Below are 13,848 nucleotides of genomic sequence, written 5' to 3'. Positions count from 1 at the left end.
CTGGCTCTGTGGGCTGGCCTTTGGGGTTTTGCCTTTCCTCACTACAACACAGCAATGGGGGTCCCTTGGTGCCCTCCCAAGCTTTCTCCCCCTGTTTCATCCTTCTGGTTGGAAAGTGTCAGAATATTTTTCCTGACCTTGACTGTTCTTCTTTCCACAGTTAGTCTCTGGTCAGTCAGGGAGGAAGTTCATGTTTCACTTGTTACAGTCATTTTTGCTGCATTTTGCATTTAACTCTTCACTGCATGGGTGCTTTGTCCATCCTGGGGTTCTGAGGGGAGCTGCACCTTACAGTGACTGTGTTTGCCAAAGCCTCTTCTCCCAGGCCTGCCCAGCTGGTTCTGCCTGACTGCCCTCTTCTTCCATCAGCTCTGGGCTGCATGAGGAAGCAACTCCTCAGCTCTTTGTGTGAAACCTGAACCTTTCAGACATGCCTCACCCTTTGCAGAAGGCTGAAATGCTGATACTGAGAATGTGATTGATGCATTCCAATAAATCCAGATAGCAGTGAGTCAGCAACTGAGACTTGTCCACTACAAAAAAAACCCAGCTTGTTTTGTGAAACTGTATTTTCCAAATTTCCCTCATGGTTCAGATTTTCATTTTCTGAGGTTGTATTTGTTGCCCCTTGCTCTTAAGAGAACTTAAATCAGTTCTACTTCCTAATCTTGCTCACACTCTGGCAGAAGGCTGCTTTATTTGATTGGACAGTGGCACGTATACAAGCTTGGCAATAAAACCTGCTTTAGGAAGACTGGCAGAGATGCAGTTGAAACCCTAAAATATGGGTCACTGTGATAATGGCTAGCATCTAATATAATTTACTTTCTAACACTTGCATATTGCAGCATGGCTCAGGCAGGTTTTTAGCTCTGCCAGACAGTGCACAGTAAGTCAAAGCTGGTCTAGCTCTAGGAGCATCCACCTCCAAGCTTTGTTTTGTTGGATTTTTTTGGGGTTTTTTTGTCTTTTTTTTTAAATTATATAAGTAAAAATAATATAAATGAATTAAATAATATAATATAATTAAATAATATAATATAAAAATAAATAATATAATATAAAAATTTATATAAATAAAAAAATAATATAAAATTATTAACTTAGCAGTTGAGGGGAGGTACCTTAGTGTCTCCTATAAAACAGAAATGGATGTTTTATTTTATTTTTTATTTATTCCATTTATTTATTAATTATTATTTTTTCTGTTTATTTATTTATTTATTTCATATATTATTTATTTAATTTTATTTATTACAAGCTCTCTGCAGTTGCATTTACAGTCCAGTCCCATCCTGTGCTGTGCAGCCCTTTGGGATCTCTGCAGCTTTGGGCCAAGGAGTGTCCAGGCCCTGATGGAGAATTAAGGACCTGGCTTTCCACCAGCACCATGGAGAGCCCGTTTTGGTGGGGGCATGGCTGCATCCTGCTCCTGTGTCACACCAGCATCTGGGCAGGCAGCAGCTGCCAGATGTCCCTGCTGGGGATGGACTCCAGCCCAACAGGACCAGCTCTCTGTGTGTTTTGATGCCAAGCTAAGGAGAGCCTGTTCTCTCTCCTGTTTGTGCTCATCCATGTGCCTTAGGATGTGCAGGTTGTTCCCAAAGCATTTTGCTGCTCTCCTGAATGCCACGTGGAATGTTAGAAGAACAAGTACTGTGGGTGCTGTCACAGCTTCCCAGAGAGAAAAAGGCATGTTTGGACAGCTATGTGATAGACAAAAATAGCTTCCCAGGTCACAGGTAAATGCCTGTTTCTTGCTCTTTTGGCAAGTACAATTCCTGATGTCCCAGTGAAATCATTGAGGTGTTGCAGCTCCATCTCAGGGAATGTTTTCTGGGTTAAATGAACAAAAAGCAGTGTGAGGGAGCAGAGCATCTAACACATATGGGTTGAGCTTTAGTGAATATTTCCAGTTTAAAAAAAAGTAATAGTATAAAAAGGAGTGGAAGCAGCCAAACTTCCTGATGTTAAGCTGAAGAATTTGTTTTGACATTTTAGTAATTAAATTATTTCTTGTTTCAAAACAAATTTTATCCAAAAATGCTGAATTAAAATGGTGAAGTAGCATGTGAATAAATGAAACACTGTTCATTTTGTGTTAAAAGAAACATTTAAGTTGACCAAAACGTCTACAAAAAAGTAGACATTTTGGTCAACTTGCCAGCAGGGCCCTATGAGACTGGGAAGAGAACTGGAGCTTGAAGCAACGTTTAGACCATCCACCTTGTCATATTTAATTTAGGAGTCTTTGTTTCTGGAGAGTAAGGACATCTCCTAGAGGATGCCTTTGACTGCTCAGTTGAGGAGTTCCTGCATATCTGAGTCTCTTCAGTTAGACAGTGTGAACACCCTTGTGTGTCAGATACTTCTGAGAGTGGCATTTTTTAGCACACAACTGACTTTAGGACAGGGTGACACTCCCTGGCTTTGCTGTTTCTGGCTGCTGTGTGCATGACCCCTTGTGTTTCTCTGCCTCCTTAGGGCTCAGCTGGCTCTGACTTGCTGTGTCTGCAGGTAAGGAGGGGAGTGCTGAGCAGAAATGGTTGTCCCTGTGTGGCTGCTGCTTTTGGTGTCAAATGAAAGGAAAATCTCTTGATTTAGGTTGGAGTTACCTCCACAGCAGTTTCAGCTGATCACTGTGACCTTCCCCATCATCTCCTTTCATGTATTGTTCCCCTTTCCATGGGTGCTCCCAGGTGGGTCTCACACGGCAGAGCTCACCCCAGGCCCCAGTTCAGGGGAAGGAGCAGACCTGAGTGGTGCAGCACATCCCAGAGCCTCAGCCCCTGCCCTGAGCCCATCTGCCACTGGCTGATGTCCTGTGGAGGCAGCAGGAGGCTGCTGCAGAGGTGCCACAACGTGCAGGGCAGCCTTGGCACTGGGACTGATCATACAGGGGCACCTCCGGTGTTGGCAGCTCACATCAGAGGAGGGGCTGGAGCTGCTGCAGGAAGAGCACAGGGGCTGCTCCTCAATTAACTCCTTCCCCCTTATTAAAATATTTGAAGAAGTGGGTGGGCTGAAGAATCAAGAATCAACTGTCTCCTCAAGTTTGCTGAGAAAATTTGCTCTGGGAATATTATTATTCATGCTGGATATGGAAGGTGTTTGTGCCAGCTCTAATTAACTGTTCTCACTAGCACAAAGATGTTCTCCAGTGAAAGCCAGTGTGTTACTCTACTGATTTAGATTAATTAATGTGAAAAGGCCAAGTGTGTAATTTCGTACTTGAACTTTTAGATCTGTTTTTGAATTGAAATCGCATTATGCAATGATTGAATATTTTCCTGGTCTGACTGGGAAAGAAGTTTCCAAAAAGAAGGCAACTTTATGTTGAAGAAAACCTCTGAAATTAAAATTTGTTTCCTTGTCAAGAGGTTTTTCTGGAATGTCACTCTGTTCCCCCAATTGTTATTCATGGAGTAACTTGTTCTCTCTGAAGTAAGAGGAAAGGCTTTGGGTCAGGCCCCATCTCATTTCTCCCCCTTTTCAGATGGTCATTTTGCGCTTGCCACTGCCAGAACGACAGTCAATCCCCTATGTCATTCTCCCTTCTCTGAAAATTGTTGCAAGTAAAACTCAAAGAAGCATCTGTAAGCTGATGGATACCCAGAGCTGCCCTCTGAAAATGGCCCAGTGTCAGCAGTGTCATCAGAGCAATACCTTCTGCAGAGGTTTTGGGAGCTGCAGCTGTCCTTGGCCCTTGGGTACCCTCTCCTGCAGTGTGCCTGGGTCAGGTGGAACTGAGGAGGCCTGGGAAGCACCTGTGGGCAAGTGGGCAGTGGCACTTTGTGCTTTGCAATGCACAAAGAAATTTGGCAAGCTGGATTTGAGAAATGAAGGATTTACAGCTCAGTGGTTTTGAATGTACAGGAGCCTTTGTGGCAATTAAAGCAGCAGCACCATGTTAATGGCCTCTGGGGGTGTGTAGGAAAATAGAGACCAATGCAGTTACCCTTTGGAGAAAGGCTTGAATCTGACATAGCTGGGGGTTTAGGTTTTAAGGACTGCAAGTAGTAATGTGAGGCAGCATTTTATGACTTGGCTGAGTTCAGCTTGTTCTCCAAATTGGACTGATCGTTTTGTAGGTCAAATATTTGGGAGCAGCTTAGTAAACTGCTGCATTTTTGTTATACAAGCTAAGAATAAACACAGGAGGTCACTGCATAAACATCCAGGAAAAAATAAAAGCCGAGGATGGAATAGACCATGCACAGACACCCACATCTACAGGCTGGATTTGCACGGCCATCTGCAGCCCCAGCTCCTGGGGAGGGGAGCAGGGGAGGCTGTGTGGGCTGGCAGCCTCACATTCCAGGTTGTGCTGCTGATTGCCTTTGGTTTTGTAATGACTTCAGCAAGACCTGGAGCGAGATAGGGCTGTCAGACCAGCTGTGGGGACAGGGAGCAGGAGGGGGGGCTCACTGTGTGGGCTGGATGCTGACTCCAAATTTCTGAAAGCACTCCCCATCCCTGGCCTTCTCCAGTGCTCCTGAGGAGTCCCTGGGTTATAAGGAGCTTTATACACATCCCAGATGGCCCTTTGGCTGTGGCACATTCTGCACACAGTTGCCATGGGGCACACACCCAGAAGGGCTGTGGCAGCACCTGCCTCTGAGGCTGCTCACTGAGGCACGAGAGGATAACACAACATCCTCCTTAAAAACCAACAGCACACCCAGTTATTGAGCAATGCTGGAAAGATCCCGTGACACCACGTGCAGCCCCACGGAGTGAATGTGGCAGACAATGCACGCACGGCAGGCAGTGAATGTGGCTGGGAACAGCAAACAGGTGATTTCCCACCCCACTGCTGGCAGGACTGTTTAAACGTGCTGTGTTTCCCTTTGTGGGCAGGGTGGTTGTGAAACTGTGCCCCAGGACAGGGTCTGGGGCAGGGGAAATGTGGTTAGCCCCAGGCAGGGAGATGTTTGGATGGCCAGGGGAATGGGAGCTGCTTGGATGGCCAGGGGAATGGGGGCTGTTTGGATTACCAGGGGAATGGGAGCTGTTTGGATTACCAGGGGAATGGGAGCTGTTTGGATTACCAGGGCAATGGGGGCTGCTTGGATGGCCAGGGGAATGGGAGCTGTTTGGATGGCCAAGGGAATGGGAGCTGCTTGGATAGCCAGGCTGCTTGGATGGCCTGGGGAATGGGAGCTGTTTGGATGGCCAGGGGAATGGGAGCTGTTTGGATTACCAGGGGAATGGGAGCTGCTTGGATAGCCAGGGCAATGGGGGCTGTTTGGATGGCCTGGGGAATGGGAGCTGTTTGGATGGCCAGGGGAATGGGAGCTGTTTGGATTACCAGGGGAATGGGAGCTGCTTGGATGGCCAGGAGAATGGGGGCTGTTTGGATTACCAGGGGAATGGGAGCTGTTTGGATTACCAGGGCAATGGGGGCTGTTTGGATGGCCAAGGGAATGGGAGCTGTTTGGATGGCCTGGGGAATGGGGGCTGTTTGGATGGCCAGGGGAATGGGAGCTGCTTGGATGGCCGGGGGAATGGGAGCTGTTTGGATGGCCAGGGGAATGGGAGCTGTTTGGATGGCCAGGGGAATGGGGGCTGTTTGGATTACCAAGGGACTGGGAGCTGTTTGGATGGCCAAGGGAATGGGAGCTGTTTGGATGGCCAGGGGAATGGGGGCTGTTTGGATGGCCAGGAGAATGGGAGCTGTTTGGATGGCCAGGGGAATGGGAGCTGTTTGGATGGCCAGGGGAATGGGAGCTGTTTGGATTACCTGGGGAATGGGAGCTGCTTGGATGGCCAGGGGAATGGGAGCTGTTTGGATGGCCAGGGGAATGGGGGCTGTTTGGATGGCCAGGAGAATGGGAGCTGTTTGGATGGCCAGGGGAATGGGAGCTGTTTGGATGGCCAGGGGAATGGGAGCTGTTTGGATGGCCAGGGGAATGGGGGCTGTTTGGATTACCAGGGGAATGGGAGCTGTTTGGATTACCAGGAGAATGGGAGCTGTTTGGATGGCCAGGGGAATGGCAGCTGCTCTGGAGCACATTTGCCTTTGTCACACGGGATGGCGATTGTTGGGAATGAGCACTGAGCTCCATCCCAAGCCCCAGGCCTTGGCTGTCTCTGTGCTCCCTCTCTGGCCTGCCAGCCACAGACATGGCCCTAAGCAGGTCCTTATCAAGCTCTCAGTTGTATTTTGGGGACAGCTGCCTGTTTGAAGGGTCACAGCTGTCAGTCTTGCCTCGGCTTGAGCCCAGGACTTGGGAAGGAAATGAGGGCCATTTAAGCATATTCTGTTGGCTGCCCTATTTTGGTCTCAGTTCCCCATTCAGTTGAAGACATCCAGATCCCCAGGACTGCAAGGAGGGGCTCCTGTCTTGGCAGCAGCAGGCTGGGAAAAAGAATTGCCTGATCAAAGTGCTTTGAGAAGCATTTTGCTGTATTTGGAAAGGAGGTGCTTAGAACTGACACTCATCCCCCTCTCCAAGACAAATGAATGCTGCAGAAGTACAGACAGTTGCAACATAGCTTGAGCCCCTCAGAAGCATGAAGCAGGTTTGCATTAATTCTTTTGGACCTTTTCTTTCTGTGATTTATAACAGCTTTTAAAAAAGTTTAAATTAAGATGTCATGGATAGAAAGGCTCACTCTTTCTCTCTGACCCAGTATTTTAGTGTTAGCCCATGAAATGCATGAGCCAGCAACAAGCAAACTCAAACCAAGTTGCCTTTATAACAGCAGCTACCAAATATCAAATGGCTGAATGAAATGTTAAGTAGGAAGAGGAAAGCATGACAAGTCTCTAAAAAGGTTTGCAAAGGAAATGCACTTTGCTTCCATTCAGTACTTTTGATGAAGTTGCTTAATTGCCCTAAAAGGTAAATATTTGATATCAATCTCCTTGACAATTTGAGTTCATCTGCTGTAGCTGTTCCTGAAGCATCGCCTCTGCCAGAGCAGCATGTTGTGCTCACCCATACAGGGAGCTGGTGGGGCTTTACATCTTCAGTTTGCCTCTTTCCCAACATTTTTCATTAACAGCCACTGTTCTTACACCCTGCTGGAAGGGTAGCACTGTGCAGGGCTGTGTGCAGGAGCTGTAAAATTGATTCAGGCCTTCTAATATTTGTGTGTGTCAGCCCATTCAGCTGTGTGCTGGGTAATCCTACCCCACGCAGCTGTGGTGGGGTATCCTGGCACTGCTTACATCCCCCTGCATGGCCAAAAAGAGTGGTTTTACTGGTGAGGAGAGGGTTCTGTGTCTGCTTGATGCCTTGGAGGGGCTACCTAGAACAGAGGCTAGACAAGATTCAGAGAATAAAGTGGGGATTTATTGAAGGCCTTCAATAGATACCCTGGGCAGTGCAAAAGCCTCCCAGAGGCTACACCCAAGATGGACAATGGGCACCAGTTTTTCAGACAATTATAAATTCCGTCCATTTGCATATCAGGGGTTAATCCTCCAATTACAGCTTCAGCTAATGAAGTCATTTACCCTCAGTTTGCTCCCCCCTGATTCACTTTTGTTTGTACTTTCAGGGCCTGAGGCTGTGGGGTGTCCTTGGGTTCCAGGCCCAGAGGGATTGTTTTGTCTGACCAAAATGTGAAGAGAGTAGTTACACTTTATATGATGTTTAGAGTTATGCACTAATGCAGCACAGGATTTGAAAAATATAAAGGCTAAAATCTTAAGGTATAATGCTGCCTGCTCCTGAGGCCATGGTGACTGCTACCATGGTGGCTCCAGGCCTCCTCAGCCAGCAGGGCCCAGGCCTGCCGGGCCCCTGTGCCAGAGAGGCTCCTGCTGGAATTACCATGGTGTTATCTCATCAAGGGACCCCCTCATGGCAGGTTTTGTGGCACTGCTGGAATTACCATGGTGTTATCTCCTCAAGAGACGCCCTCATGGCAGGTTTTGTGGCCCTGCTGGAATTACCATGGTGTTATCTCATCAAGGGCCCCCCTCATGGCAGGTTTTGTGGCCCTGCTGGAATTACCATGGTGTTATCTCATCAAGGGACCCCCTCATGGCAGGTTTTGTGGCACTGCTGGAATTACCATGGTGTTATCTCCTCAAGAGACGCCCTCATGGCAGGTTTTGTGGCACTGCTGGCATTAACATGTGTTACTATTTCATCAAGGGCCCCCCTCATGGCAGGTTTTGTGGCACTGCTGGAATTACCATGTGTTACTATCTCATCAAGGGACCCTCTCATGGCAGGTTTTGTGGCCCTGCTGGAATTACCATGGTGTTATCTCCTCAAGGGACACCCTCATGGTGGGTTTTGTGGCCCTGCTGGCATTAACATGGTGTTATCTCACCAAGGGACCCCTCATGGCAGGTTTTGAGGCCCTGCTGGAATTACCAAGGTGTTATCTCATCAAGGGATCCCCTCATGGCAGGTTTTGAGGCCCTGCTGGAATTACCATGGTGTTATCTCATCAAGGGATCCCATCATGGTGGGTTTTGTGGCCCTGCTGGAATTACCATGGTGTTATCTCACCAAGGGACACCCTCATGGCAGGTTTTGTGGCACTGCTGGCATTAACATGTGTTACTATCTCATCAAGGGCCCCCCTCAAGGCAGGTTTTGAGGCCCTGCTGGAATTACCATGGTGTTACCTCATCAGGGGATCCCCTCACGACAGGTTTTGTGGCCCTGCTGGAATTACCATGGTGTTATCTCATCAAGAGACACCCTCATGGCAGGTTTTGTGGCACTGCTGGCATTACCAAGGTGTTATTTCCTCAAGAGACACCCTCATGGCAGGTTTTGTGGCCCTGCTGGCATTAACATGGTGTTATCTCCTCAAGAGATACCCTCATGGCAGGTTTTGTGGCCCTGCTGGAATTACCATGGTGTTATCTCCTCAAGGGCCCCCCTCATGGCAGGTTTTGTGGCCCTGCTGGAATTACCATGGTGTTATCTCCTCAAGGGCCCCCCTCATGGTGGGTTTTGTGGCCCTGCTGCTGCCCCTTGCCCCAGCTGGGCCACGGAGGTGCTGGGTGGTGGCCGAGGGTGGCAGCACTGAGGGGAGGCAGGAGGGGCTGGGACCTGCACGTCCTCCCTCCTTCACACAGGGACTTGCCCTCACTTGTGGCCCTGTCCTGGCACTCACCCAAACACATAGGAAATGTTAAAAGCTTAAATTAATATTTTAATGTCCAAACCCGTGGTTTTCCCCCACAGAGATGAGGCACCAGAGGCTGCACTTCGTCTCCAGAGCTAGGAGTGTTTCTGTACAAAATCCTCCCTGGGCACAGGGGGTGTTTAAAAGTAACACTGCTTTTCTATCCAAAACTGTTGCTGAATTTGGCAAATGGCTTTGAGGAGAAGGAAGTTAAATATCCTTTGCTGTCCATATTTAAAATAGATTCTGGTGCTGCTGCATTGAGACCCAGTCTGCCAGCAGCTGGGAGTGCCCTCAGGTCCCATGGGCTCCTGGCTCATTGCAAAACAGGACCCTTGAGACACCTTGTGGAGGCAGAATCCTGCATGTGGTGGTGCATTTAGGAAAGCATTTGAGGGTGGTTTGTTTTGTTTGGTTGGTTTTGTTTTGTTTTTCAAACGGAACAAACAGGTGTTTGTGATGACCCACCCTTAAGGGGAAGGTGCACCTTTAGGGTGGGTTGTCAGACCACGGTGACAGGAGCAGGAGAAAGGGCTGAGGCTGCAGATTGCACTCAGGGATGTGTGGCACCATGAAGGGTGGCATTGTAATTGCTTTGTCATTTCAAAAAATGTGCTAAAAGTGACTGGCATGGTTGGAGTCAAATGCTGGGCAGTAGTGAGCCCTTCATGTGTTGGATGTGGTGGGCTCTTGGTGTGCTCTGGTGTCAGTGGAGCAAGAAAACAACAACAAGCCAAACCAACATGCAAACAAACAAACAAACAAACAAAAAGATGTCTTCTGTCACCAAGGCTTAGCATGGAAAATTTTGCAAAGCAATACATGAATTATTGTGATTTATTCTAAGAACTATCACTGAATATACATTTTCCTGGCACTTTCCCTCTGTGACAGTTGAGGCCTGGAGTTTTCCCCAGGGATGTAGCAGTGCTGCAGGTTTCAGCCCTTGCTGTCCCACTGCTTGCCAGCTCTCTGTGCCTGGGGCTCCCTCAGCCCTCCCTTGTATCCCACCACCCCTTTCCTGGCACTCACTCACCTTGGGCCCAGGGTGCTGCTGCCAAGATCTTCCAAAGGAGCCCCTTTCACAGCCAGAGCCTGCCAAGGAAAGCTGTTGGCATTGCCACTCTTCTGCTTTTTATGGCATTTTTCTTTCCTCCTTTTTCTTTTTTTCTTATTCTTTCTTCTTCCTTCAGAAGTTGGGTAACAGATGTTGAATTGTGTTCCCATCTGCGGGTGTGAATAGCATCTAGGTGACAAAAACGAAGTTAAAGCAAATTGGACACTTGCTTTTGGTTGCATCTATGAACTTCCACCCAGGGATGCAAAAGGAAATACAAAACCCCTCTGAAATCTTTTTAATAGTTTAAGGAGCAGCTGATACATCCTAAAAGTCTTCAGACCATAAGGATTCTGTTGCTTTGTCTGACTTTTCTTTACTTGTCCTTCACTGTTCTTCCTAGCGAATGCTATTTGCATGAAAATGGGACCTTTTGTTTCTGAAGAGCTGATCCATCCCTGCTACTTATTCCTCATTTGGACACTGACCATCGGAGCCTGAGTCTGCCCAGAGAGTGCAATTCACTCAGATCCTGTAGACTCTAATCCTCTGGGACACTGGGCTCACTTCCACAGCCTCCGGCTGTGCTAGAAAGGGTTTCTCACTTCAGGTGGATTAAGTATGCAGCAGAGGCTGAGCAAACGTGCTTGTAATGGAGAGTGGGGTGCAGCAATACCACAAGTGTAAGTTCCAGCAGTGGAAGTTATACCCTTCTGACAGGAATTTCCCCAGAGTCCTTCAAGGGCCAAATGTAACTATTAAAGAAATGAAATTTTCATGTGTTGTTTCCAGCTGTGTTTGAAACCCCACTCTTTCCCTGGGGGCTGAGAATCCTGGAGCTGCAGGCCCTGATCTGCTGTCCCTTTGTTCCACTGGGCCACCTGCAATGCAGCTCCATGGCTGGCTTGTCACTTGCAATTGGCTTGTGCTGCTGCTTCATCTTGTTTGATTGGAGAAACTTGCCTGGTGGTTCTTTGTGCTGTCTTCATTAACCCTCAAAACATCACCAGACTTCCAGCTGTCCTTGAGCTGGAAAGAAAAGTCCTTCCTTCTTCTTGGCTCCCTGACAGAAAGACATTCAAGCTTTGCTGTTTTGACATTCTGTATACAACCAAGAAAATAGTATTTTGTATCCTGAGCAACTTTGCCAAAACTTTGATAAGAGAGATTGTTAGCTATGTGGTTCTCTTTGCATCTGTGTTTTATGGACGTGTGGTGGGAGCTGGATTGTAAACCTGTAATGTGACTAGGGAGAATGGTAGGAATAAAATTCTTGGGCACATGCAGGAGAGTTCTAGAAAAACAAATGCTTCATCTAATGCAAACAAAATAGTTTTCAGTACAGGAGTCTGGCTGCTGTGGTGTTCAAGGTAAACAATCTGATAGCCTGAGAGTTAGAATGGGTGTATTTACCCACAGGATTGGATTTTTGATTGGCAAAAAGTGGGAGAGAGATTTGGGACATCTTCTAAAGACGTTTTGTGACAGGTGTATGTGGGCATCCCAAGGCAAATGGCACAGGCTAATTTGAGAGAGCAAGAACCCATAATAGTGTAGAGCATAAAAAATATCTGAATGGCGTGATTATGTGCAGAAATGAAAGCTGGGATAAGAGTTAGTGATACTGCTTGGCTTGTGCCCTGTTGCTCCAAACCAAGATGACATATTATTCCAGCCTCAGTATTTTGTGTTCCAAAGGAGAGGGGCATTAAAGGTCTCGCTGTTGCTGCTGAGTGTGTTGGGCTTTTTCTTACTCATGGAGTGGGTTCCAAATACAAATATGGCCATGGCATTGCTTTACCTCCTCCCTTTCCTGATAGCCTACATGTGGTTTTTCTGAGGAATCATAAGGCAACATGCGTCAGGCTGTGGGTTTGTTAGGGGTAATCTGGCTCCTTTTGTGTGTTTTTTGCTGTGAGAGATGGGCAGAAGTGAGATGGACCAGGAATACCCCATCCCTGCTGGATTCCACGCTGGGGGCTGGGTGGGATACCACAGGGCAGCTCAAAAGGGAACAAACACCCCTCGTGACACAACAGGGTCCCACCCCAAGGTCTTTGTGCACTCACAGGCAGGAGCAGCAGCCAGAGCTGAGCTCAGAGCAAAACAGAGCGTTTTAGACCTCAGTCACTGCTCAAACAAAAAGGTCTAAATAGCATATTTATTATGAATACCAAGTTATTTTGCTCTGCATGAGGGAAACAAACCCACATACAGCGCTTTTACTGCTGTGCCGAGCTGGGTCTGGCAAAAGTCACAGTCCTTTGTTTCTGCCCCCCTCCAGCTGCAACTTTTTCAAACCACACCACTTCCTATCAGTATGAATGAAGTCAGTCAGGTCTCTGCTGTCTGCAACTTCTTGTGTTTTCTTTCCTAAGCTCTTCTTTAAACTGATAAAAGCTGTGTCAGACAGCGTCCTTCACTCTCAATAGTGATGGCAGGCCAAGTAGGCCCAGGTTAAATGCTGGGCTCTGGGAGGTAGCTTTACTTGGAGTCACAAAGTTAATACTTAGCCAGGAATGGTTGGGATTCTTGTGGTGTACTCCAAAGTGTAATCTAAACTGGCTTTCCTGGGTTTGTAATGCTTAGTTCTGGATTAACAATTGCCCACCAGTGTTTATAGCTCTAAACTGCTGATGCTTGTTCTCAAACATAGTCCCAGTGTAATGCCCTTTTTGTCTTGGAACAGAGAGAAGGATTAATGGGAATCTGTAGCATACAGCAGATGTGAGGTTTCACATCATTTGATGTCTGCACATGGCACTGATTCAGCTCTTCTTCCAGGGACACATTTCTGTCCCTCGTAGATTTTTCATTTTAACACTGTCCCACAGCAACATTAGAAAATGTGATAAATGCCATTCTTACAAAGTGACAGTGCATAAAATCAGAATAATAAGAATAAACAAAATGAAGGAGGTTGTAGGCGTCCTTTGCATTTCCCAGCAGCTAAAGACACTGATTCATTAGTTTGTTGCTATGGTAGACCTTTCTCAGTAGCAAGAAACCCAATGGAGGGAGAAGTTTCAGCTCTGCTAAAGGGTTCAGTGCCTCCAAAAGCTGAAGGCAGAGCCTTGTGAAAGGGAAGGAAGGATGAGGACAGGTATGAATAAGGCAAGCTGGAGCCCCTGATTGAATTGTGGCTTTGCACTGGCCAGCTGCAGATCGAGGAGCAAACGGCTCCTCATGTGTGGGATCAGTGTCCCACCCAAAACTGGAGCCACGTCCGTGTGTCCCTGGCACTCCAAGGTCACCTTGGGAATTCTCCACCGCTTTGTGGTCCCACTTAGGACATTTTACTTCTTTGTGAGGCTTCCACCAGTAAATGCAGCAGATGGAAGGAGAGTGCAAACAGCTTTGCTCTGTGGGGAAATAGCTGTGAAGGGAGCTGGGGTGTGATTTCTGCTCCTGCCTATCTGCAGCTCTTCACTTTCACAGCAAAATTAACTATTTCACTTCTCAGAGGGCTTCTGCCTAGCATCTACAAATTCATCTTTAGATCATGTTGCTGTCCTTCTGCAGAGAGAACAAATGGCCAGCAGCAGTAAAAATGCTACAACATTTTGAGAGATGTGAAGCATGAGAAAATCTCTATAAAACCCTTTTTATTTCTGTTGAGAATTAATTTTCTGAAGCTGTTTCTCATTACCTCTGATCACAGATGTGATATTGTTCATGGTAAATACTTT

This window comes from Agelaius phoeniceus, chromosome 10 (genome assembly GCF_051311805.1).
Source record: "Agelaius phoeniceus isolate bAgePho1 chromosome 10, bAgePho1.hap1, whole genome shotgun sequence".
In the NCBI taxonomy this organism is placed as follows: Eukaryota; Metazoa; Chordata; class Aves; order Passeriformes; family Icteridae; genus Agelaius; species Agelaius phoeniceus.
The sequence above is the reverse complement of the archived record's forward strand: the minus strand, read 5'-3'. Positions refer to the sequence as shown.